Here is a 25,465-nt window from a genome sequence, read left to right on the forward strand (position 1 = left end):
AAAACTCCATCCTCAGCAATCTTGGCCTTCAGCCACACAAAATATTATGTTTGCATTGTAACTGTACTTGAAAGAAAATGTGTTCTCTTCATAAAACCACTCTGCAGTCAAATCCTGTCAATTCTTTATTTGCTTGCTTCTTTGGGAGTAGCAATTAGTAGGAATAAGGAGTAATTTGGTATAGGGACTGATCCTTTCTCAAGCTTGTAAGTGCAAAATCCTTTCTCAACCGTGCATTTTTTTTATTCCTAGCTGACCTTGACAGGAGACATTGAGAAATAAGGGACTGAAACAGATGTGTCTTTTTCTTATTTGTGAAGAAGCTGTTGGTTCTTTTTAGGAAGGTGCATAATAAAAAGGGAAATGAAAGTATTAGTTGAAAAACAGCCTGTTGCTTCTAAAATGGAAATGGAAATCGGTCACTCAAAGACTGTGAACATAGATTTCTCAAACCAATATATCCTATTTAATACATTTTATAGATGAATAAGAACAGAAGTTTCCAATTGTAATGGATGTTTCTGGATATTGATGAACATTACCAGTAAAAGCTAAATGGGCAAGGAAATATTGTACAATATTAAAATGGAGAAGATGACAGATTTTTCTTCCCTTTTACTGAGAGCTTTACCAGAACAAGTGACTGTATACTCTCCCCCCCACCATTGCAAATCTCAGCAAACAGCAAATATTATTAAGAGCTGGGTGTATGATGGAGATGATGAGAATATTTATAGTTAGGTAGTGGATTTCATTTGCAAATTCTTGTTTCCTGTAACTGTTTCATTGAGTTTTAGGGCTGAGCAGGATCTCAAGAGGTCATTTAATCTGTGCCCCTGGCTGCATCTATCTACTCTGTATCTTTCATGATAGATACTCATAAAGAACCAAGTTACAACAACTTTGCAAGCATCTCAGGCACTCACCTGCAGTGCTTCTTTGTCCTTACTTTTCAAAGGTAATTGCAGTACTCTTACAGACATTCTCATATACAGTATTCTTATATTTAACCTGAATGGTGCTTTATTTGAATTCCACTTGCTTTTGCCCTATGCACTATAGGTATGAAAAAAGACACTTTTTCCTCCTTTTCCCAAAAGGCTCTACTAAGGAATATGTAGGGTATTTCACAATAAATAAAACTGTTGAGAAGATCAGCACATGCATTTTCTAAGCACATACATGATAGAGCACACAAAAATTCTAGCAGACACCTAACAATGCACACATGATTTCATTCATGTTCACACAATTATTTCATTCTTGATACATTGAATATATATGAACATTGAATATTCTTGAACATATGAAACACCAGAATTTTTCTATCTGCAAAATAGTTGAGAGGATGTTAATGAAAGATATAGATGTTCTATTGCACCATTAGAGTTCAATCTCAGCATTAGAAGGAAATTTCTATAGGCACTCAGCCAGACACATGCAGAATAGATACTTCTTCCTTCACTCTGTGGCAATTAAAAAACACCAGGCGTTGTTACTGAGCTGTTATTTATTAGAAGCTGCAAATAGTTGGACGAAGGTTCTTTTCACAAATCACAATTATTTCATTGTATAGATTTAAAAGAAATTATAATTCCCAGTTGCATCTTGGAGGAGGTCCAAAAATGAGACTCAACAATTTTCATTTTTCCCTGTCTTAAGTTCAATTTTTGCTGCTTGTTTCCCTTATTTTTTTCTCTATCGTCATAGGGAGAAAATAGGGAAAATGGAGGAAAAACTGAAACCAGGAAAATTTCATTTTATGCAGTAAAATTTTCAACGTATCAGGCAAAATTTCTGTGGGTCTGTTCTTGTAGGAAGACCATTTTTAACCTCCCACCTTTAATTTAAATGAGAACATTTTATTGAAAGCTATTATTTATAAACATTTACATCCACAAGATGTTTTCAGGTAAAAAGGATCATCTCTGCTCCAGTTTTAAGTATTCTAAAGAGATCAGCAAGTGGACAGGGGAGTAAGAGAATAATTGTGAGAATAATCATATATAAATCATCTTGATTCACTGTACATATCTCAGCAAAAGTGAACTTCTGAGAAAGACAAGGAATCTGGACAAAGAAGGGAATATGCAGGTGAGCACAGGAAAGTTATAACCATGAAGAAGAAAAGTAATTATGTGAAAAATTGATAAATTCATTGTACTTTCACAGGTTGATGGGAATGAATACTTAAATATCTTCAAAAGTGCCAAGTCCATAGTTTTGCTAAAGCAGTTTGTACTGTATGAAAACTAGAGCACTGCACAAGATTTAAAAATACTCAGCTTTGTGAAGAAATTTGTGATCACTTTCAAAGTTTCCTGTCGCACACAGTCCATCAATGTTACTTTGTTCTCCAGTGTCACACAGACAATGTTAGTTATATATGAGAACAACAAACCTGTGCCTGTTGTGAAATTGCCTGTTATTAAATGCATGCACAGTATTTTAAGAAAAACTGAAAAGAGATCAACTGTGCATGAAAATGCAGCCTTGGATAACTTTTTGTGCATTTCTTTTTTCTGTTGGACCTAAAACCTCTTCAGATAGCTGGAGATCGGAGCACATAGTGACTTGCAAAAAAAAATTGTGTCATATATTTGTGGTGTACCATTCAAGCCCATACACCTTCTAATCTAAATTCCAAAAGGTTCCATAACTTTTTGGGCTGAAAGAGTCTGCAGGAATGTATGGCTCATTCCAGAGACAAATTGTTTTTAATATATGCCAGTCTGCAAGCTTGAGCATTTTCTCACTCCAAGATTTTGATTAAATTCATAAGAAAGAAAATACAGAGATCTATGAAGGAGTCTAGCAGAAGCACATAAAATTCCTGCAAAAATACTTTCATAACACTACTCATTTTCTACTGTGTTAATTGTCCTTTCTTTAATCCTTTCACATGGATAGTCAGTCTCACAGACTGTAAAAGAATATTAAATAGCCACTCAGTTTACTCATGTGCCACTGGCAGAAGTTTTATGCAGTATAGTTGAAGGATCCATTTATACTTCAGCAAAAGCTTAAGAATATGATTTCCAAGTCCCAACTTTGGGATTTTTGGTAACATCTAAAAAAAAATAATTGTAAAGGTTGTCTATAATATAAGTTCTTATGATATGAGCTATTTGTGGACTCCTTGATAAAGAAATGAACCATGAGCCCAGACAGCTCACTCTGGTAACAAAATTCCCTTTGGCTTCATGGGGAAAGCTTCTGCTAAAAAGCCAGAAGTCATGTGGAACTACCTATTATAAAGTAATTTACTGGGAAATTATTTGGATTTAAATGTCTTGCAGTTCTTTCCTGTGGTTAACATGATCCATGAAATGATTGCTGAATCTGTACTATGCCTTGGGAAACAGCACAGTAAGATAAGAAACAATGAGGAAATCCTACGGAAATTGTTAAAATTTCCACACTTCCTAGTAAGACTGTCAAATGCTCTGTGACTGAAGAGGGACATTATCTACCCCACAGAATAGGTACATAGCATCCTCTCTGTTCATGCAAAAAGAAAGTGGACAGAAATCGCTCACAGAATATTAGTTCCTACTGTTCCATGACAGGGGGTTTTGTGCTTGTTTCTGCAGCCTTCAAATATATTTATGATGACAGTGTTATTTTAACCCTGACAGTGATTAACATAATGTTACCGATGCTTTAGTTCCACCTGCAAAATAGATGTTAGGCTCGCTCTGGATTTGTTTTGGGTTCTGTGAAAAAGCTCTGCTCACTCCCTTTTTTTCTTTGCTCTGCATCAGCTTTTCTTCATAACCAACATATTTCTGCCAGCTCAAGGAGTCTTAATCTCTGGCGAGACTGCTAAGAATGTGCTGGGTGCTACTACAGCCTTATGGAGAGGCATGCTGTAAGTCACTTTGTTTTCAGAGATGTTCAAAACATGTTGTGTGCCTAACTCTGTGAAGTGACTGAAAATCTCAGGCTGAATTATTAGTGATCTTTTATGATGGTTCTTTCCACGTAATTGGCCATGTCTCCAGGAAGCAGCCTAGCTCTTGCTCATGTCATTGTCTGTAGCTGCTCTATTTAATATTTCAGAGCAGGCAGAACTACCCTATGGATCACCGTTAAGTCTGGTCACCCAAGTTTAAGGCACTCAGAAGGTCCCTTCTAACATTGTTTTATTTATTTACCTCCTTTTCTGTTTAGATGTGGAAGTTTGTACTGACAGATGTGCCACTTCTCTGTTTAACCCCAGGGAAAAGCAGATGAGGCTGTGCCATGCAGGTCAGCAGTTCCCTGCCTTTTAACTGAAATATGCCAGACATGAGCGGAGAATGAAAGCTGCCAAGAAAGATATGGTTCACCTGGAAGCTGCAGGAAATAAGTAGTCTCAAAATATGAGAAGAAATCCAACTTTCTGGCCCACTCATGATACGCTCTAAGGTCTGGGCAACAAAACCATAAAAACCCCCCAAAATAGAAAAACCCAAGACCTCAACCTCCTAGTATTAATGAAGCAGTATTTTGAAAAAACATGAATTATAAAGAGATGGCAAAGTAAGCTATCTACATCATTTTCTTGTGCATAGCCTTATGAGTGATGGATACCTAAAATGGTCTGACAGTCAATATTACACATAAAAATTGCTGGTAGTGTTTAAAAAGATAGGCTTCAGTTTAGTTCAGTTCTCATTTCTTTTTCCAAGACTTTTGTTTTGTTCATACTGTTGACCACCTATGCTCATCAGAGCTGGACTTGAAAAGTTAAACAAAAATGATTGTTGCAGCCAAATACATGTATTTTTTATGCTTGGTGAATCCAAATATGACGTTTTGTTGCATTATAATGTGTTTTGTGTCATTTTTATTTCTGATTCACAAATAACTTTGCTGGACACCTGCTTTCTTTATGGAAAAGGTCAAAGAAATTAGAAAAAATTGTTGTGTGGACAATGAAAGTGCCTATAACACTTCCAGGCAAAAGATTTCCATGAGAGAAATTCTGCTAATAGACAGTATTCCTGACAAATTTCCTTACATCTTGTTCTAATTTACTGCTTGGGGTAAACCATTTGAGGTTGCATCCCTCTTATTCAGTCCTGAGTCTATTCTTTGCTTTGATATTGCCAGTTCTGCCAGGCCACTGAGATTGTTGAAATAGCCACTTTTTTACATATCAGAAAATAACCCAGTCACAGATGGGAGAGGAGTGAAAGAGGGTGGGGGGGGGAGGAGGGAAAGCAAATTGAATAGCAGGTGGGGGTTATTTTGTTTTGATCATGCCCATAAACAAGTCTCAGCAGCTAGGATGATGTGATGTGTGAGGAAACAGAAACTCCCCCATTTCCTTAGCTAGCCTCTGAAAAAATGAAACATAGAAACAGTGGATTGCATACCCATACCAGCTTCTATTATTGTACCTTCCCAGGCTAGTACTGCTCTTTACTTCAAGCTTCTTGTCAAAACAGCCACAAGAATGTTAAAGAAAAAGAATAGGAAACTCTTAGATATATAATTAGATCTATTTTCTTGTCTATATATGTATAAATGCCAGTTTCCTCTTCTAGGTGCATATGTATACTCAAATATATAAATATTGGTGTGGACGTGTGTGTGTGTGTGCACATGTGCATGTGTGTGTGTCTATGTACAACTCCTCAAAGAATGAGTTCCACAAATGTAGAGACCATTTTAAAATGTACTCTGCTGACTGATTTTCAGACAATCTGCCTCTGGCTAAAGGAGCCATGGCCCTTAATCAGTCCGTATTTCAGCACTCTGTTCCTAGTCACATAAGTCTTTGATTTTAAGCATAATCTGAACTCCTGTTGAAACCCATGGGTCTTGAGCACATGCTAAAAATCACCCATAAGCTTAAATGTTTTGCTGAATAGGGAGGAACTTCATCTAAAAGAGAAAATTATATTAATGTAATGAAAAAGAAAACTAAAATGAACTGTTATTAAAAACAAACAGAGATTAAATCTATTTACTCTGTGGAATTTACCGTTGCAGAACACATGAAAAAAGAGGAAAAGTCCACAGACCATTTTTTCCAGTTATAATTGGCTACTCTGCAAGTAGCTTAACAATATCAAAGGGATTGTTCAGTAATTAAATATCATACCGAGCTGGGTACTGAAATAACTGCAAAACTACTAGGGTAATCAGCAAGCTATATTTAGTACATTAAAATACATTGGTTACCTGTTTAAACCTGAAAGAGAGAAGGGTGAAAAAATGTGGTTATTTTTGCAAAAATATCTATACCAATAAGACCCTTGGGGACCAGTCCATTGTTGAAAGTGGCTGGTTGAACATTTTATGACAATATACACATTGCTCATCTGATAAAGCCCTTGTTGTGGTACACCACCACACGTGTGAAAGCTGCCAGACCTAAAAGCCAGAGAGAGCCAGAGCAAAACTTGGCCTGACACTGGTGCAGTGAATCTGCAGAGCACCTGCCTGCTTCCCTGCCTGCTGCTGCCTGCACTGGCAGGGCCCTGCGTGGCAGGGGAGATGTAAAACATAAGTCAAGCCAAAGAATGGGTCTAGCAGTTAAGATACACTAGTTTTTCTTTGAGATTCACACAATTCCTACTTTTATGACCATAGGCAGATTTCACTTTCCTTGTTTCAGAATTGCCATCTGTAAGTCTGTAGTAACAAAATATAAAAATTTTGCTCAACCTCCACTTTTCAATATCCGAGTGTTTGTTTCAGAAAAGAGTCTGAACACATTGATTGGCTTTAATTATTTTAAGTACAATGGTGTGCAAACACAACACGGTAAAAAGACCAAGAAAGGGCCTTAAGCAGCAATTCATGACTGGTTACCTACAGTGGCTTCTCCACAAACCAGTCCCTGGGGACAACTGACTCTTTGCCTCCCACTTCCAATACATATTTGATTCAGGATTTTTTCAGTTCTTTTGCCAGCTAATGTATAGTGTTATGCAAACTGCCAGCTTGTGCTGTGCTCTGTGGAACAGATGATCTTAAAAGATGCCATATTTTCTCTTGTTTTTTTTGTTTTACTTGTTTTGTTACATCAGTTTTGATTTATTTTACTCTTTTGACACTGAAAGAGCTCAGAAAACTCATTATGTCCCAGAAAGCTTAACTTAAGCAGCTAGTTGCTGCTCACTGAGAAACCACACAGGAAACACCTTCTTGTTTCTGAGTAGTCTAAAAGACAACTGAAAGAGAATGAGCCTAAGAAACCTGTAGTATATACTGATTAAAAATATAATTTCAGGTGCTGAGGGAGAATACACATCTGTTTCTGTTTAGTTAAGTTTCAGGTACTGAACAAGATATTGTCCAAGATTTTCAAAATTCAAGAATTAATCAGGTCTCCTGATTAAAAAGGATATGACAATATTTCTATATCAAAAATCCTGATCCTCAAATTTTTAACAGAAATATGTTTATTTTAGCAAGATATAGTTGAACTACTGCAATTATTTTCTTTCCCCAAAAAATCATTATAGCTGTTAAGTCTTATAAGGTTTGATGGGGTATGAGTATTTTGATTAAGTCATTCCAGTAATTTTTAAGGGACATGTTTCATAAAGTCTTTCACAGAAATGTCAATGTTTTGCCTTTATATGCTTACTTGGAAGGAAAGAAAAATGTTAAATGTCAAAATTGTAGCACAAGGGAAATACCACATTTTGAGCATCCTTACAGTTTACTATCCAACCTGACATGCCTTAAAGAGGCCTGATTACAGATGCTGAATGCTCAAAGTCTGGCTTCTTAGTTACAAAATATGAAGATCCCTGTTTTCCCCTGTAATGCTGTGGTCTCCGTGAGGAAATGCACCAGTGATGGAAAACAACATAAGCAGCCTAATCCTGTTTCACCTTTTGCTTCACAGAGGTGCCTGTGCTCAACACATGTCATATCTCAAGACAAGCCAGCCAGAGACTGCCTTGTACCAGCTTGTTTTTCTGAATGATTTTGTCTTGGCTGGCCAGTGAAGAGTAAAGGATTGGTGGGATTTCTTCTCCTCTGTCATCTTCGGTCGCCCTTCCCTACAGTGGGACCTGCATTCAAGTCTTTCTAGTCATGTTGCTGTTGTGTTTTCCTTTTCTGCTAGGCTACAGGTATTCAAAGCTTTTAAGTCACAAGAAACAACCATTTCTTGTTCAGGCCTTTCCTATGCTTTGTGATTACCAGGTCTTGCAATGAAGACCAAACATGAGTATCCCCCTTACAGGAGTTTCCAGAGTGACATACTTTGATTCAAAAATACAGCTGCAGCAGTACTGTATTAGCACTATTCACTGAAAATAGTTACTGCTAAATATTCTGCAAAAGAAGTATATGATACGCAGACTGAGTTGTATTTGCTTCCCAGCTTGAAGGAAGAACTGAATTAGATCTGTCATGTAGACTTGCCTTATTTGTATCTTATCTTGTATGTGTTTGCATGTTTACATAGCCATCTTATACTGAGGCATGTCAGATTTTGAAATGAAATATTATGCAAAATGATACAAAAATACTGTATTAATTCCTTCTTCAGCCTAAGAAACAGCTGCTCACAAAATAAAGTGAGCAATTAAAAGCAGAAATGAAAAGAAGTTCCCAAACTGCCAGTCCTCATCCTGCTCACTTCCCTCCAAGGAAGATGACGAAACAGGAAAGTAAACATGAAGACTATGCAACTGAAGTGCTGGATTTATCTGCTGCCCAATGTAGGAGCTCAGGTCTTCCACAAAGGCTGAGCAGAAACTTCTGCTCTTCCTGGGCAGAAACTTCTGCTCTTCTGCAGTGAACTGGCAGAAGAGTATCACTTCACAGCATACAGCACTGGTGCCACTCCTAGGCAGAGAGGAGCCTGCTCAGCATGGCACACCATGGCTCCAGACGACTCAGAAGATTGATTAGAAGGAAAAAATAGATTTCAGTAACAGCTTAGGCTCGGGATGGAAACAACATCTATTTGCCATCAAGACTGGGCATGCTTGGATGAAGCAAGGTGGTACGTTCAGGGACATTTCATAGGCTATTCTTGACGATGATCTCTCTGCTTGTGCCTCTTGAGCACTTCACTCTATTTCAGCAGCGTGACGGACAGTGAATATCTCAAATAAGTGAATATTCACCTTCTTAAGGATTGTAGCATGCAACAATTATTAGTCTCCTTGCTGCGTAGAGCCCTCTGGGTCAGGAATAAATAAATGTTTCAGCAGCAAGCTGGGACTGTGTCTTACTGTCTAATAGTAAAAGGCGACTGTATTCGGGTTTTGTTACTAGTTTTAATGAAACTGAACTGGAAGCAATGAGTTTGTTGCTTGGTAGCTAGTCAGTGTGCAGCAAACCAGGAAAAGAACAACAAAATCATAAGCTGTAAGGAAAGATATATGTTTTAAGTATTCTACTGTTGCCCACTTCATTAATTTCCATAGTCTTTATCTATAATAGGTGTTCACTGGCAGCACAAATTTTAAAATGGCAAAAATTTTACAAAATTAGGAATTTGAATGTTACTTCGTGAAAAAAAACTGCTTAGACTGAGTGCCAGCAAATGCCTGAAAATGTACAGGAGGAATTTCTTATTGAAATTCAACTTTTTTCTTTAACTTCAGTTTTGACACTCTTTAGCAGAAGAAACAATATCCCTGCTCTAAAATGTTGTAACTTCACTGACCTTCACAGAATGGTAAAAGATTAGAATTTATACCAGGTTGTTAGCCCAGTTTCAAGAACATCTTGGCTTTTTCTTTGGTCAAAGTTTTCACATCTTGAATGCAAGTGGCTAACATACTCTGATAAAGCTTCAGCTCGCTCATAATTCCTGAAGCCTCCAGCAACAATCGGTGCGTACTCATGTGGCAAAGCCTCAGCCTTTTTATCAACTCTCTTGACATAAATGCTGTCACATCATATCTGTTCTTTTCTTAATCCCGTGAATTTATTTCAAAAGGCTGGTAGTTATACCTCACATCCGTCTATGACGTGGCATATCAGCCTAAAGGCACCACATCTTCTCTGTCTTCTTGCGTCTACTCAGTGTGGGAGATATGTGTCATTCACCAGGCCGAGTCATGTACACAAAGCAGGAGGATGAGATGACTGAAAACAACTTGTACCCACAAGTTATGTGGAATACCATCAGGTACCCTGGCACTCCTTGGGCTTTCAGTACAGGAATCAAGAGGCATCTGTTGTCCTAGGCTCTCCATCAGGAGGGCAGTGTCACTCACTGTGTGCCCTGTAGAGCTTGAATCTGTGTCTGAAATGCCACAGTAACCAGTGGAAGGAACCAGTGTTAAAGCCACATACAATGGACATGAATGAGATTCCGCTGAAGATCATCTCTACCTACTGTTGTGATTTACAAGCTAATCAAATTTTTTTCATCACACCTTATTACCTTCTGTTCTTCCAACAAAATGATAATTGTTAATCTGATAGCTACAATGCCTGTTGGTTCCTAGTATCTATCAGGACCTTGGTTTGGACAACCCCATCTAAATCAGGTTGTTCTCCTAAAAAGAAAGATGACATTTTGATCAGAAGCCAGGTAGCGGGTGTATAGCTTCAGAGTCCACAGTAGTGGGCTGAGTCTGGACTGAGGGACGAGGCAAACCTGCAGCAAGGTGAGAAAGGAGCTGATGTCCAGACAAATAGGAATTAAGAATAAAAAGTTGAAAGCAATGATCCAAGGTCCAAGGCATTTTGGAAATTTCTGTGCTGGGTAAGGCCCTAGGTGTGACAGAAAGTTGGTCCTCAGACTGCTATGAGACAGGCCTGTGTTGGGCTGGTCAATATGTGCTTCCTGTTAATGTTTGGAAACAGAAGTTTCAATACATTGGTCAGACTATGAGTTCTTACAAGATAGAAACAATTTTTAAAAGAAGGAAGGATGCAGAATGGCTTGATTAATGTTAAAACTTAAGAAATATTCAAGGATGGGAGTGGTTTTTACTTATTTCAAGACAGAAACTGTGGTAAGAGCATGGAATTCCTTTTTAGTTGTTTAAAACTCTCATGTTGCTCAATGCAGTTGATTGTTGAAACAGAAATGTGGAATGCTAGTATGAAATAGCAGACACCTTGGTAAAAAATGTAGGATTTTTCAGTAAGAAAGCTTCCATCTACCAGCACAGCTCTGAAAAGTTCAAGTATATTTATTTAGATGTTCATAGAAACAAAAATAGCAGAAATACATGCTACTGTATAACAGTAAGTTTTGACCACTGGCTGAACCCACAGGTAGCTTGAGTGTCTGTGTGCCTTATCTGCTTGATTTGGCTTGTTTCTTTTTTTATTTTTTATTTTTTCCTTTTAGCTGTTTGGAAGTGTTACTGCGGAATTTAGAACTTTGCCTCTAAAAGTTTCTTCTTGTAGTGGATTTGGTTTTCTTATACCTTAGGAGTAGATGATGTAAATTTACTTGCTCTTTGTGTCAGTCTCATGATAATAATATAAAATGGAGAAGTTTGGACTGAAACAGAGCTGAAATTTTATTCACAGAATAAGATTATTTGTACAACAACTCCTTCCCTAATTTTGGGGTAGGATCCTTTTTCTGTCCTGTGTATTTCGGTTGGAAAATCATTAGGATTAGTTCCCATGTTTTCAGTGCTAGATTGTTTTTGCTATTTTATCATTTGCACTATTACATTGGTTTCAACATTACCTTACGTTACATAGTACTTTTAACATACAGAAGTTATGCAATTCTGTCTTTCTTACTGCTTCCATGACAGGCTTTATTCACATTTGCATGCAGTATCCTATTTCATTTATTCATTAGCAAGAATTAGTATATTTATATTTATTTATTTTATTCCCCTTTCTTCGGGAAAGTAGCACTGGTAAAATCCTGGACCCAATGAATTCAGTAAAAGGTTAATAACCAGCCTCAAATTTTTGACGAATCCAATGCACCTACCATTGCTGAAACACAGTAAACTGTTTTCTGCACACAAATGTAAGTTCATTTCATGAAGACATAGTTTCTGCCCCCTTTCCTTCTTGCATCTCTTAAAAATGTGTAAGACATTTAGCTCACGTTTTAGACTTTCACTCCTACCCACAGCATTAAGGACATCACCACATACACTCTGCAGTCCTCCTTGATGCCTGACCTGGTAAGTCAACATTGAGAGAAGTGTGATAACAAGGCCAGTTCTGTATTCAGCTACCAGCCTGTGACAAACAGGATCTGTTTTCTTGTCTGTTCTGTTTCTGCTTTTTTACTTTAGGAAGAGGAGGTCAGATTGACTGTGTGTTGCAAGAAGGGATGGTCCTTCCCTTAAGCCTCTTCAGAGGAGAGAAATTGGAGGAAGGAAGGCAAAAGTGTCACCACCTGTAATTGACAGAGAAGACAAGAGATGGCTGCTGAGGTTCAAAGAGAAGCTGGCTGTGTCTGAGAGATGATGGAAGGAGCTTCCCAACCGGGCAATGTCTGTTGCAATCCAGAAAAATCATCCAGTTAGGTGGAAATGAGTCTGGTAACAAGGACTTGTACTGCAAAGGCAAAGCGAGCAGGGAAGGAGATTTTTTTACAGTTTTACTCTTGAGCTAGTTTATTTTTCATCTGCAATATTTTACACTTGTAGATATATTATTTCCTAGCCACATAATTATCATTCACAGAGTGGGGAGCTCTTTATGAAGCCCTTGAACCAACAGAACATGGTACAGTAAACAGTTTTCATGTGTCACACACGTGTACTAACTGATGTATGTTTCCTAACTGTCAGTGTATTATGGGGGGAGTTTATATGCTTTTTTTAGAAGAATGGAAGGGTAAAGATTACATGACTGCATTTTCCTATTCCAAATTATTTCTTAATTTGCTAAAAATAGCTTCCAGTAATTTAGTTGACCCTGGGCTAATAAGCCATAATTTTAGGCCATTCTTATACTCTTCACTTTGCTTTTTTCACCGTGGCTATCTAGCTGTCTTTCTCTAGTGTGATAATCCCTTGATTAACTGAAAAAACATGTACAATTTGAAAACTGGATAGTCTGTGTGTGGTTTTTGCAGAGATTTTATTAACTCACACATTATATTTTCTTATGTTATCGTAACATTTTTATAAAATTTTTTTTTGCTTCCTTCAGTGTATGCACAACCAAAGATAGTAGAGTTGTGTACATTAATGGCGACGTCCTCCTTGTAATTATTGGGCAAAGTATAAAAAAAATTTACTGGAATTTGTATGCTAGGATGGTCAGTAGTACAGACCAATTAACAGCCAAGTATCTTAGATATATAGTTCCCATCACTGTTGTATCTTTAGCATCTAATGATCTCCAGTACTCGGACCTTTATAACACCATCCTTTGGCACTGAAGTATTGTAATTTTACTAATAGAAGAACAAGAAAGCATATATCAAATAGAAAGTATTTTGCTGGAAACTAGCAAATGTGAGTATCCTGAGTATCAGACTAATAGTTTAATTATGGGTTTAATATTCTTTTGTGGATACAGCTCACCAGACTTATAATTAAAAAAAATTCTATGTGCTATTGAGTATTACAGACACTTTTTAATGGTTTTTGTTTGTTTTGGGTTTTTTTTTAATTCTAAAATATGGCATTTTTATGAAGAGAGGAAAGTCTGTGTTACAGGAATTGTATTGAAGTGTCAAGCAAAAGGACAACTACTGTGGTTAAGGAAGTGGATCCAACTTCTGACTGCTCAGCAGGCTTTCTGCATCACTTGATAATAGCCACCTTCAGCCTCTGCAAGTTGACAAGTGAGAAAACAAGTTACACTTTTCCAGAAGTGATTTTGTCAAAAATTCACTGGGCAATTTGTAAGTGTATGCCTGCTTCTACTCAGTACATCTTTTGTGTGCATTATATTGTTTAGGCATCAATTATGTACTGCCTATGGTCTGGGGAGACATGAGATTGTAGAGTAACCTGAATGCTAGCATAGTCTCAGGTTTTTTTCCTGCAAGGCTTTTGTTGGTAGTGGGTTTTCTTAGTTCAGCTCTGTTACCCCTGGGAAATGCAAATGATGGCTGTTGCTCTCACTACCATACTATGTGCCACAGAAATCTACTTTGATCTTGAAAAAAATACTAAAATATCAACTCCTTCAAACCAGGAGAAATGGGATCATGTAACCGAGAGAAGAGAGGAAGCAAATACCTTGAAAGTGAGCTCCGGAAAAGCAGACCTCTTCATTAAGGACCTAGTGACTTCTCAGTGGTGTAACCTGGCTAACTCCAAGCAGTGTTAATTTAAGTTGTATACACGCAGCTAGGGGAAGGATAGGCAATCTACGTGAGGACGCTGTCCTTAATGTCATTTTGCTGTTACAGTGTAAAACATAGGCTGTGCAGCCTGGTGAATTAGTTTTCTTGGGATCTTCAGCTAGACTTTACCAACAACATGTCCAGAGGTGTAACAGGAGGAAACAATTTCTCCTAGCAGGCAAACAAGTCTGCATAAGGAGAATTTGATTATTTACCTTGTGCAAAGAGGACACTTACTATAGAATAAAATCTAAATGTGAAAATCCAATAGCACTTAGTTTCCTAAAGGAAGAATAACTTTGCTAGCACTGCTATAATTATTATGCTTTGAGGAGCTTAGGCATATTGTATCTAAACATGGATTAATAACTTTCTTCCTCAGTCACAGGCATTTGCATACAAATAAAACCATAAAAACACCACTCTTTTACTTGCAAGTAAGGGAATAATCACCAGCAAATAAAATAAAAGCTGTAGTTTTAACACACTTTATTAACTCTGAGCAGATTTGATTCCCAAAGCTGTGGATGTTGGAGCATTAAAACAGCATATGGCATAGCCAGTCTAAAACATGCCAACACTGCTGACGATTCAAACCCAGGCAGTTTCATTTGCTGGCAAGCGACAAAGTATTTGTGGTATACAGGCGGTGGAAGGTGAACTTGTCAGCAAACACGCAGAAAAATGAGAGGGACTTAACTTCAGTTTGGAAGACAGATTAGTAGCGTGCTGCAAGGAGAAATTTGGGAGTGGTTATATCATCTAGTTCTGCTTTATTTGTGACTGGCACAGTACCCTTGAGGAAGTTTGTAACTTTGCTCCTGGTTCCAGTGGCTGCAGATGACGCTGGCCACAATCCGTGGGTGAAGAGTGGGGAGGTGACACACATGGGGCTTCACATGGGGGAACCTTCACAGAGAATTAATACAAACATTTCTCAGCTATGCTGTGCCACCTCTCACCGAGCACTAGGAGATGGAGCTACAAGAGAAGACAGAGAGCATAAATGCTTACCAAACTCGGGTTTGTGCTTTGACTTTCTCAGGGGAAAAAAAAAATGCAGAAAGGTTGACCAGACCTTATTGCCAAGGTTTAACGTCATCCTTTGGGTTTTTTTTTCCCCAAGCCAGACTTGTCGAAGCAATCAAATAGCTGAGAAAGAGCTAATACTGAATACATCACAGCATACTATCTCTTTCATCTGTCATAACTGTGATGCAGCTTGCATCTTTCTTTCAGCTATCAATCAGAAACATCAGATGGGACAGTGGAGCAGGCTTATTTGAGAACATACTACCCTGTGCGTATTACCCTGCATTATCTATCTGTCTATTTCTGTTTGCGGATAAAGGTAGGACTAATAAACTACAAAGTCCTAACAGGTCTGTGCTATATTTATCTTTCCCTCTGCAGGCCTATGCCAGTCACAACAAAAAGGGGGGTTCTTGGTACTCATTTCCAGATGTGAATTCTCAAGAAAAAAAAAAAAACAGAAGCAACAACAACAACAAAAAAAAACCAGCTGTGGTTTTGGATTAATAAGAGCATTAGAAAAATGATTTGCTATAAAGTTTATGTTTCTTGCCTATTGCATGAAAAACAGTTTTGACAGAGGGGAGAAAAAGCAATTACATTTGGCAACAAAAATCATGCATAAGGTAGCTTTCTAAAGCCAGCACTTTAAAAAAACCCATTTACACAGTGTTAAGAAACTGTGACTTAAAAACCTTTTTGCCTCAAACGCAGGTATTTTGTAAAGAAAGGTCAAAGGTTATTTGTTTCTTTGTTTGTTTAGGGTATTTTCCTCATATCCCCTTCTTTTAGCTGGGAGCAAAATATGACTTTATTGTTAGGAGGGTTAAACCTTAATAGACCTGAGGATCTGTCTTAACAGACCTAAGCCTTCTAAAGCACTGATGTTTTTCTCAGCCTTCTCCCTACTATTTAGCACTGTGAAAAAGAAGCAACATAGTGCACTTCCATCATCTCCAGAGCCTCTGATTTTAGGATACTTATGACTGAAGGTAGTTAAATGCTTATAAGATTTGCAAGGGAGAAAGATGCAGACTCTATAGTAAGAGCATTTTGGCTTATGTCTCTCTCCTTCCCCATGACTCGGGAAGTCCCTACCCATAAATGCCCATACAGCAGTGCTCTGCTGTGCTTTTGGAAACCTTCAGAGCTCTACCAAAAGCAAGCTTAGCTTCACCCTTTGCAGAGTCTCACAATCACAGAATTGTTGAGGTTGCCAGGCACCTTTGGACATCATCATCTACTCCAACACCTGCTCAGAGCACGGTCACCTAGCCTAGGTTGACTCGGACCATGTCCAACTGGGTTTTGAATACCTTCAGGGATGGAGACTCCACAGCCTCTCTGGCAACCTGCTCCATTGCTTGATCATCCTCACAGTAAAAAAAAAAGGGGTTTTGTGTTTAAGTAGAATTTCCTGTATTTCAGTTCGTGCCCATTGCCTCTCATTCTGACTACCTCTGAATACCACTGAAAAGTTATTGACTCTGTCATCTTTATTCCCTCGTATCAGATATTTATCAATAAGAACCCTCTGAGCCTTCTCTTCTCCATGCTAAGCAGTCCCATCACTCTTAGCCTTTCCTTATACAACAGATGCTCCAGTCCCTTCATCATCTTGGTGTCCCTTCAGTAGATTCCAGTAGGTCCATGTCTCTCTTGTACTGGGGAGCCCAGGACTGGACTCAGCACTTCAGATGTGTCTCACCAGGGCTCAGTAGAGGGGAAGGATCATCTTCATTGCTGTGCTGGCAACGTTCCTCCTAATGCAACCCAAAAGCCTGTTGGACTTCTTTGCCTCAAAGGCACATTGCTGGCTCATGTTCAAATTGTTGTCCACCAGCACCCATGTAGCATTTTCTGCAAGAAAAGTTGCTCCTCAACATGTATGGGTGCCTGCAGTTATTTCTGAAGGTGCAGGGTGCTGCACTTCACTTAGTTGAGCTTCATGAAGTTCCTGTCAACCCATTTTTCCAGGCTGTCCAGGTCTTTCTGGATGGCAGCACATTCTTCTGGCCCATCAATCTTTCTCCCCAGTTTTGCACAATCTGTGAACTTGCTGAAGGTGCAATCTGTCCCATTGTCTAGGTCTTTAATGAGGACGTTAAACAGTATTGGCCTTGGTAGCAACCCCTTGGGTACACCACTAGTGACTGACTTCCAACCAACACTTTGTGCCACAACCTTTTGAGCCCAGCAGTTGAGCAGTTCACCTCACTGCCCACATATCTAGCCCATCTATCATCATATCTCTATCATCAGTTTGTCTGTGAGGATTTTATGAGAGACAGTATCAAAAGCCTTACTAAAGATAAGCAACATCCACTGTGGTCCCTTCAAACACCAGGCCAGTCACCTCATTATAGAAGGCTGTCAGGTTGGTTAAGTATGATTGTCTCTTCATAAATTCATGTTGACTATTCCCAAGCACCTTCTTGTCCTTCCTATGACTGGAAAAGGTTTCCATGATTAGTTGTTCCATCAGCTGCCCAGGGACTGAGGTGAGGCTGACTGGCCTGTAGATTCCCAAATCTTTCCTTTTTGCTTTTCTTGAAGACAGAAGTGACACTTGCTTTCTCCCAGTCTTCAGGAACATCTCCCAGTCACCATGACCTTTCAAAGACAATCAAAAGCAGCCTCACAATGCCATCAGCCAGCTCCCTCAGCACTTGTGAGTGCAGCCTATCAGATCCCATGGACTTCTGCATGTCCAGTTTGTTTAAGTGCTCGCTGACCTGGTCCTCCACTGCTAAGGACATGTCTTCCTTGCTGCAGACTTTCTCAGTGGTCTCAGGACCTGGGATTGCTGAAGGCTGGTATTAACAGTAAAGACTGAGGTGAAGAAGGTAATGAGCACCTTGGCCTTTTCTATGTCTTTTCTCACTGTGGTTCCTGCCCCATTCAGCAGTGGGGCCACATTTTCCTTAGTCATCCTTCTACTGTTCATGTACTTGTAGAAACCATGCTTGTTGCCTTTGACATCCCTTGCCAGATTCAGCTCCAGGTGGGCCTTGGCTTTCCTAACTGCATTCCTGCACCATCAATGTCTCCATACTCCTCCTAGGTCACCTGCCCTGCTGCCACCTCTTGTACACTTCGTTTTTATGTCTGAGTTAGTCAGGAACCATTCGGGCCTCCTGCCACATTTGCTTAATTTTCAGCTCGCTGATACAGCTCACTCTTGAGCTTAGAAGAGGTGTTTCTTGAGCATCAACCAGCTCTCCTGGAGCACTCTTCTTTCCAAAGCCATGTCTCATGAGGAGAGGTTAGCGGTCACCAGACCAAAATGTAAGGCATACTACAAGTAACCATTAGTTCTTTTATTACCAGAAGGTTCCAGGAGTACCACTCTGATTAGATATTTTTGTTAGTGATAGACTTTCAAGGCACACATTCTCCTGAACTTGTTGATGCTGGAGCAGGAAAAAACAAGGGGAATCACTGAATTCAGGCACTAATTTGCATTCATAGCTTTGTAAATCTGTTCTAAGATAACTATTGCTGGGGTGGAAATGTTAAAAAAGAATCCATTTGGAGTCTTCTCACTGCTGTGCTCCAAATATAACACATGTAAAAAGATCAAAATTAGGAGACTGTTTAACTGTTAGATGGATTATATTTGTTGAAGCTGGAATTATACTCTGTAATTGCATACCCCTGATGCATATTCATGTAGGCTGCTTTGCAATTAAACTTTCCAAATTCAGTATTCAAATGGTAGTTTTGCTAAAATATATTCCTTTTCTTGGACTGTACTTGTAAAATCTCATATATCCTCACCCATCACGAAAGCTTTCAGTTAATAAACAGACTCTGCAACCTACAATAACAGATCTTCTGTTCTGTAGAACATTCAAATGAAAAGTATTATCCTTACAGTCTTGATAAGGTCACAACTGTCAGGATAAATTGTTACTTTGTGCCAGTCTCCAAAGATTTCAATATACTTTCAGGTATAAAACAAGAATAGCCCTACACGAACATATCGTAAATATAACTCAAATCTAATAAATATAAATTGTCCTTTTACTATAAGGGATGACACCTAGTTTGAAGAAGAATTAATAAAAGATGAACTAAAAATCAATGCTCTTTTTTTTCTTTTTAATTTTATCTGACATGTAATGTTTGCCAGACTCAAGAGAAGATTTTTTTTCAGTGATGGGCTTTCAGAAGTGATATTTAGAATAGACAATTTACTGAGAAGAACTTACAGAGAATTCTTATTTTAATCAGTCTCAAGACATCATGTCATTAATGACAATGGTAAATAGAGACAAAATTTGTATTTTTATTTTTTTGGGAATGCCAGTAAGAACAAAATATAGCAATGAAAGTGTTTTTCTGAACTATAAATGCTATTCTGAAGACACTGTATTTTTAAATTTTCTTTTCAAGGACTTAAAGTTCTGTAAAAAAACGTTACCTGAAGGGAGAACTTACTGAACAAAGGTGAGGGATTTGGATGTTCTCTTTTCAATGACATTAATAAAAGTGAGATATGCAAATCCCTCCCCTGCCAATTGTAGTTTTCCAACTCAGGCTCTCACATGGTGCTGTTAGGTCTGTCAATGCAGTAAGAGAAACAGGCAAAAGTACAAATTTCTGGACTTCAATAAATTGCATGGATCAGCACATGGACTGAATGCCACTGGGGTTAATTTACCTCCTATCCTAGCAACTACTGGGTGTATTAATAACATTGGGGTTTTTTTCTCCATTCAATGAGCAGGGTAGCTGATGCTGAGATTATATAAACTTAGACAGGAGAATTTGTTAAAAAAAAAGGATAATAGTGACATTTTAAATCCAGACCAACAATCCATTACTATCTGTTTCATATCTTGAACAGATCTGATGAAATGAGTGTCTTATTGCTAGTTTTCTGGGATGACCTGAAAATTCAGTTGTGGTTTTACCATTTATGAATCATACAAATTGCTGCAAATTACATTGGTAAAACCATTAACCTTCCTGTTACACTGGGATCTGGAAGATGTTATCATTTTGCCTGTGTAATGTAGTAGCAATGAGCCTGTCACCATCAGTGGACATGTTAGTGTAAAGAGTATATGAAAATACTGAAAATATATATTACTAAGGTTTCCATTGCTTCATCTGAGGCTTTAAATAAGCATGCTAATGTGAGTAGCTGATATGAAATCCGGAGGAAAGGCAAACTGAATGTTGTACTTTTTCAGTCAGGATACATTTCCGACAGCTGTGCTCCACCTCCACAGCTCATGAGTGTTGGCTCTGGGAGCTCCCCGGCAGCGTGAGCACGAGCCCCTTGCACACTCATGCACCCCATGCCTGAGGAGGCACAAGGCACAGGAATGTTTTTCAGGATGGAGACAGTCCTCTCCCGTCTGTGCCTTTAACAATAAGACTCCTGTTAGTTGCATCCTCTCTCAAATTTGTCTCCCCATGTCTGTATCTGTGTAAGTACAATAGATTAAAAGAAACACAGTTAATACATATGTGTGTTCTGTACATTTCCCTTTAAAGTAGAAAACTGATAAATTCATGCCTAGTCCCACTGGACCTCTGCTTCATTTACCTCCTTGCTTCTGAAGGCAAACAGACATCCCTGTGTCTTTGTTGCCAAGCGTGTTCTGTGCCTCATTTTTCCCTGCATCTCCATATCCCAGTTTTGTGTTGTTCCTTCTATTTCCATAGCCTTTTTTCCAGGTATAGAAAAGGTGTTTCTCTAGCACAGGGTGGTATTTCCTGGGCTGGCAAAAGCAGCCAAGCATCACTGCACGTGTAATTGCGCACTGCTTCTGTGTTTGTATTGCATGCACATGTAGCAATATTTGTGTTTGCTAATCCAGAATATTAAAGAGTTGTATTTCTAGTATCTTCAGATCAGCTTAGTATCCCTTGGTAGCCTGTGGATGGTTTCCATCTAGCATGCTAGAGAAAGCACGGCTACTTCTGACATGGAAGCTGCAGCTATAAGGCAGTCGATAACACCTCCTTCTTTTCCTTAGAAATTCCCGGTGGGGCATTCACTGTTCATGCTTGAGGTTGCAACAGCATGTGAGCTTGATTTTCTTTACTCTTTTTCTTTTTGTTCCCACTGCAGTTCTTGTTGGGACTAGTAGCGAGATTGCTCCAGTAGGGATTAAATTGACTCCTTAGAGTGATCTCTTCTGTGTGTCACAGTAACAGTGAGTAAAAGGCTGTGAGGGAAGATCGGCATGAGTTGGAAGTGAAGATAAACTTCCTTCCCTGTTCCAGGACTAACAGAAGAAGAAAAAGGGGCTTCATTCTCAGAGGTGGGGCCAGATGTTGGGGTGGGAGTTGGCATGTCCACAACAGCTGGGAAAAGCCTTGAGTTTGAGCACTGGGAGATCAGAGCCTTGCTCTCATGTGGGACTCCCTCCTCAGCAAGGGTGGGAGTCTCTTGGGCATTCCACAGGTGGACACAAATTACAAGCTGGCTTCCCTAGGTGATTTTGAGGCCTTTCGATTCCTGCCACTTGCACCTGTGAGCCTTCATGGAAAAGGGTAAACAGCCAAAAACTGTTCTTCTGACATTCCCGTGGCTCTTCTGGTTTCTTTTTTGTTTCCCCAATTCTTATTGTTGGGCCTAGCCAAAGCAGCAGCATCTGCACTTGGTGGTGGTACCTGCAGTTTCCTGGTCTCCTTTCCCCATTGCTCCCTCCCGGGCTGAACAGGCTTCCTTTTCACTGTCCGGGCTTCTCCATGACTAAGAAAGGCAGCACTGCTGCCTTCCTTGCATTTGGTTCCTTCTGTTTCCATGAAGAAAACCACTTGCAACCCCCTTCACAGTCCTGGTCACCCTGGGAGTGTCAGGTGTTGTGCACTTCTAGGGTCCGGCTGGCGGGTCAAGGTCCTGAGTCCCTCCCTTGAGGACATCATGCAGCCCACTAGGGGTGGAAGATGTGGGGAGAGGTGTTCAGGACTCAGGAGACAAGCCACCACGGTGCCATCATCACCTTGGCACAGCCACAGATGATCGAAGTGTTCACCCCAGCAATGGATTACTGGTGCGGACACTGCTGTGATCTCTGGCTGAGATTGGCCGTTTCTCTGTGTTTCCCTTCCCACCTGGCCACCTCCCTCACCCTGAGTTTTAATTTGCTTTTACCGTGACAGCTTGTGGCTGTGTTTGTGTTATTAAAGCCGTCCACACTGCAAGATGGCCCAGATGCTGGTCTCGAGCTGTGTGCACAGCAGGAGGTCAGCAACAGGAAGAAAAATGAGAGTACAAATAAGTAAAAGACAAATGCTGTTATAGTACCTGCTGAATTTCTACCTGTCTGGGGTGGGAATGTCTTTGCCCCTGCTATTGCTGGGTCTGGTTTTCCCACACCCGTGAGCTGTGGCCACAGTTATGTGCAGTACAATTACAGCCTTCACACATTAATCTAACGTGTTCAAAAACCAGGTTTGGCTGGTGAGAATGAAGATACAGCGTTTCTTTTTATGAGATATTTTTGTTCATTTCTGGGACAGCATCATTCAAAGAAAGGACAGCAATGTTGAAAGAGGGGAAAAAACAAGTCCGAAGATGCCAGGCAGGCAACCCCTCTCACACCTGCCTGATACCTTATTAATAAAGACTCTTCGACCACCAGTTAAAGTGATTGTCTGAACTAGCAGGGTGTTAATAGCTGTGTCTATGCTGGATTGCTTGTTGAAAGAGATTGACAGTGTCCCTGGAGTGGTGGATATCTTTGATAGTGTAAATTCACTTTTTGAAGCAGCTAGAAGACAAACAATTGATGTGAACAGAAAGCAGGGAGGGCAACAAGGCTTGGACAGAGGTGACGCTTACGCCTTACAGAAGGTAAGAAAGTACCTTCAGAGAAACACAATGATTGTGTGGGAAGTGGATGCTCAATGGCAGCAAGATTTTGTGGATATACAACACTTTTCCAAACAAAATGATGGCAGTAAAAGCATCTTCACAGTAATAAAAGTATTATCCAAACATGTCTGGGTGGTGTGTCTGATAGGCAGAATGAGTTCTGCAACACTTGTGGCCATTAGAAGCAGTTTTAGCAGGGTGTACAGACCACAGAAACTACAGGCACACTGGGGCTAAAAGGTTTTCTAAAATAGCCTTCACACAAGCAGTTAAAGCAGGATAATGTTCACCACTTTGCTCCTAATAATGAAAAAAGGTCTCCATTACAGAGTGTTTTACCAGTATGCTACAGTCAGAGATGTGGAGGTGTTTTAAAGCACACACCACCTCTTGGTATGCGTTATTGGAGTTTATAAAGAGCTATAACCACAGTTTCCCTTGAACTGTCAGAGGCAGATCTGCTGATGTGAACCCCCTCGACGCTGTGAGACTTCAGAAACTTATGTATGAGGATTGCCTTAAAAGTAAAGAAACTAGGCCTCCGCTGAGAAAGGGAGAATACATCTTGGTATCTAAAAGAGTTGTCTGATAAAGTTAGGAGCGGACTTTCATGGCAAAATTTTCACAGCTGATGAAACTGCAGAATGGATCAGATACTTGTAAATGGCTTAAAAGTCTACAGTCTTGATTACTTGGTGGTGTGATCACAGTGGAAGATCAACCAAGAGAAAGAAAAAGGGAGGGAGGGAGGAAGGGAGAGGCAGAGGCCAGTACCAAGGTCTCTTTTCTAGAACAAGTGCTGAACAAATCCTAGCATGTGTGGGGTGGGAATGGGCTGCAGAGAGTGGAGGCAAACTGATGAATGGCAGCTGTTAGAAGCTGGGACAAAGAGAGGACAGCATGTCAGCCAGGATAAGAAGAAGGACAAGAACAACAAGTTGAATCAAGCCAAAACCAAGCTAAAGGGTCCCCAGTCCATACAGAAACAGTAAGCCAGAGCAAAAAGTCAAACTCATAGTAACACATACATGGTGACCCTGAGGAGAAGCCTCAAGGGAATATCCAAAAAGGACAATGCGCAGCATAAGAAATTAAGTTTGATTGGTAAATAAGAAACAGACTGGCCACAAAGCAATGTTGATTTGTTAGACCATATTCATCGTGGAAGTGACAAGACAGCGTCTTTGGGATGCACCCTCATTGCATATGCTCTCGGTGACCACAGATATTGAAAAAACAGCACAGGCAGGGTCTCAGTGTGTAAAGATCATAATTATCCGATACAGAAGAGTGGCAGTCAGGATGGAGTTCATAGAAGCAATGAATGTGTTGGTAATCAGTTCTTGAGTTGCAGGGCTGTGCAGCTAGCATGTGTGATAGTTTAAGATGCCCTAAATGCATTGCAGGCCTGGGAAGCATTTAGACAAATAAAAAAGCTCTTGCTATTGAAAAGTGAATGGCTTGTCCACTTGTAATTTTGTGTGAGAGGTGTAAAGCCTATGTGGAAAAGCCTCACAAATGTAAAGGCTGGAAATGCAGTTAATGTCATGGAGATATCTTGAGTATAAAACTAAATTAGTGTCTCATGCCCAAAATCAAAAGGCACAAACCAGGGAAAGGCTATATTTTTATAATAGGAAACTGGGACACCTTTTATCTCAGCAGTTAGCACCAGGAGCTAGCTGAGAGGGTAGAAAGAAAAGTCAAAGAGGACAGTATTTAGAGGAGGCTATTGTCTCACGGACTGTATGTACTCAGCTCTTTATGGACATAAAGTTTCTGGGCTATTTACAGAGCATAATGTGAGAGACTGTGAGGGCTACTGTTTTGTTAGTCAGCTTCTAAAAGAAAAAATGGACATGCAATTACTCGCCCAAGGTGGCAGCCATGTGTGTAGAAGTCTCCAGCCTAAGTATATATTTCATAGACTCTCTAATTTTTTTACCTATGAAACTAAGCAGCTTTCTCCAAGTTTATGGATCTGAGGCTTGCAAAGATTATTTTCCCCATTTTCTTCACAGTACTGAAAATCAAAATTCTGGAGCCCATCTTCCATTAGGAGATGGACAACATGCTGCTAGAGGAGAAAAAGCAGCTATTGGCATGGCACAGAGCAAACCAAAGGAAGGTCTCTGCAATGCAAAATAACTATTATACCTACCAACAAAATGTGAAAATGTTAAGGGAGGCCTCTCAGTTACACTGGACTGAACTTGTGATGACTTGTTGCATATTCCATGAAGAAGACGGTGATGAAAATATGAACATGGATCAGTGTATAGGTCCCTTTCATGCTATTACACTGGCCTGCACTTGCATGACTATGCACATATTTATGTTCCTCAGCCCTAAGACTGTTGGTCTCCTACCACTGAAAAACTACCACC

Source organism: Ciconia boyciana, chromosome 4 (assembly GCF_034638445.1).
Source record: "Ciconia boyciana chromosome 4, ASM3463844v1, whole genome shotgun sequence".
NCBI classification, from domain to species: domain Eukaryota; kingdom Metazoa; phylum Chordata; class Aves; order Ciconiiformes; family Ciconiidae; genus Ciconia; species Ciconia boyciana.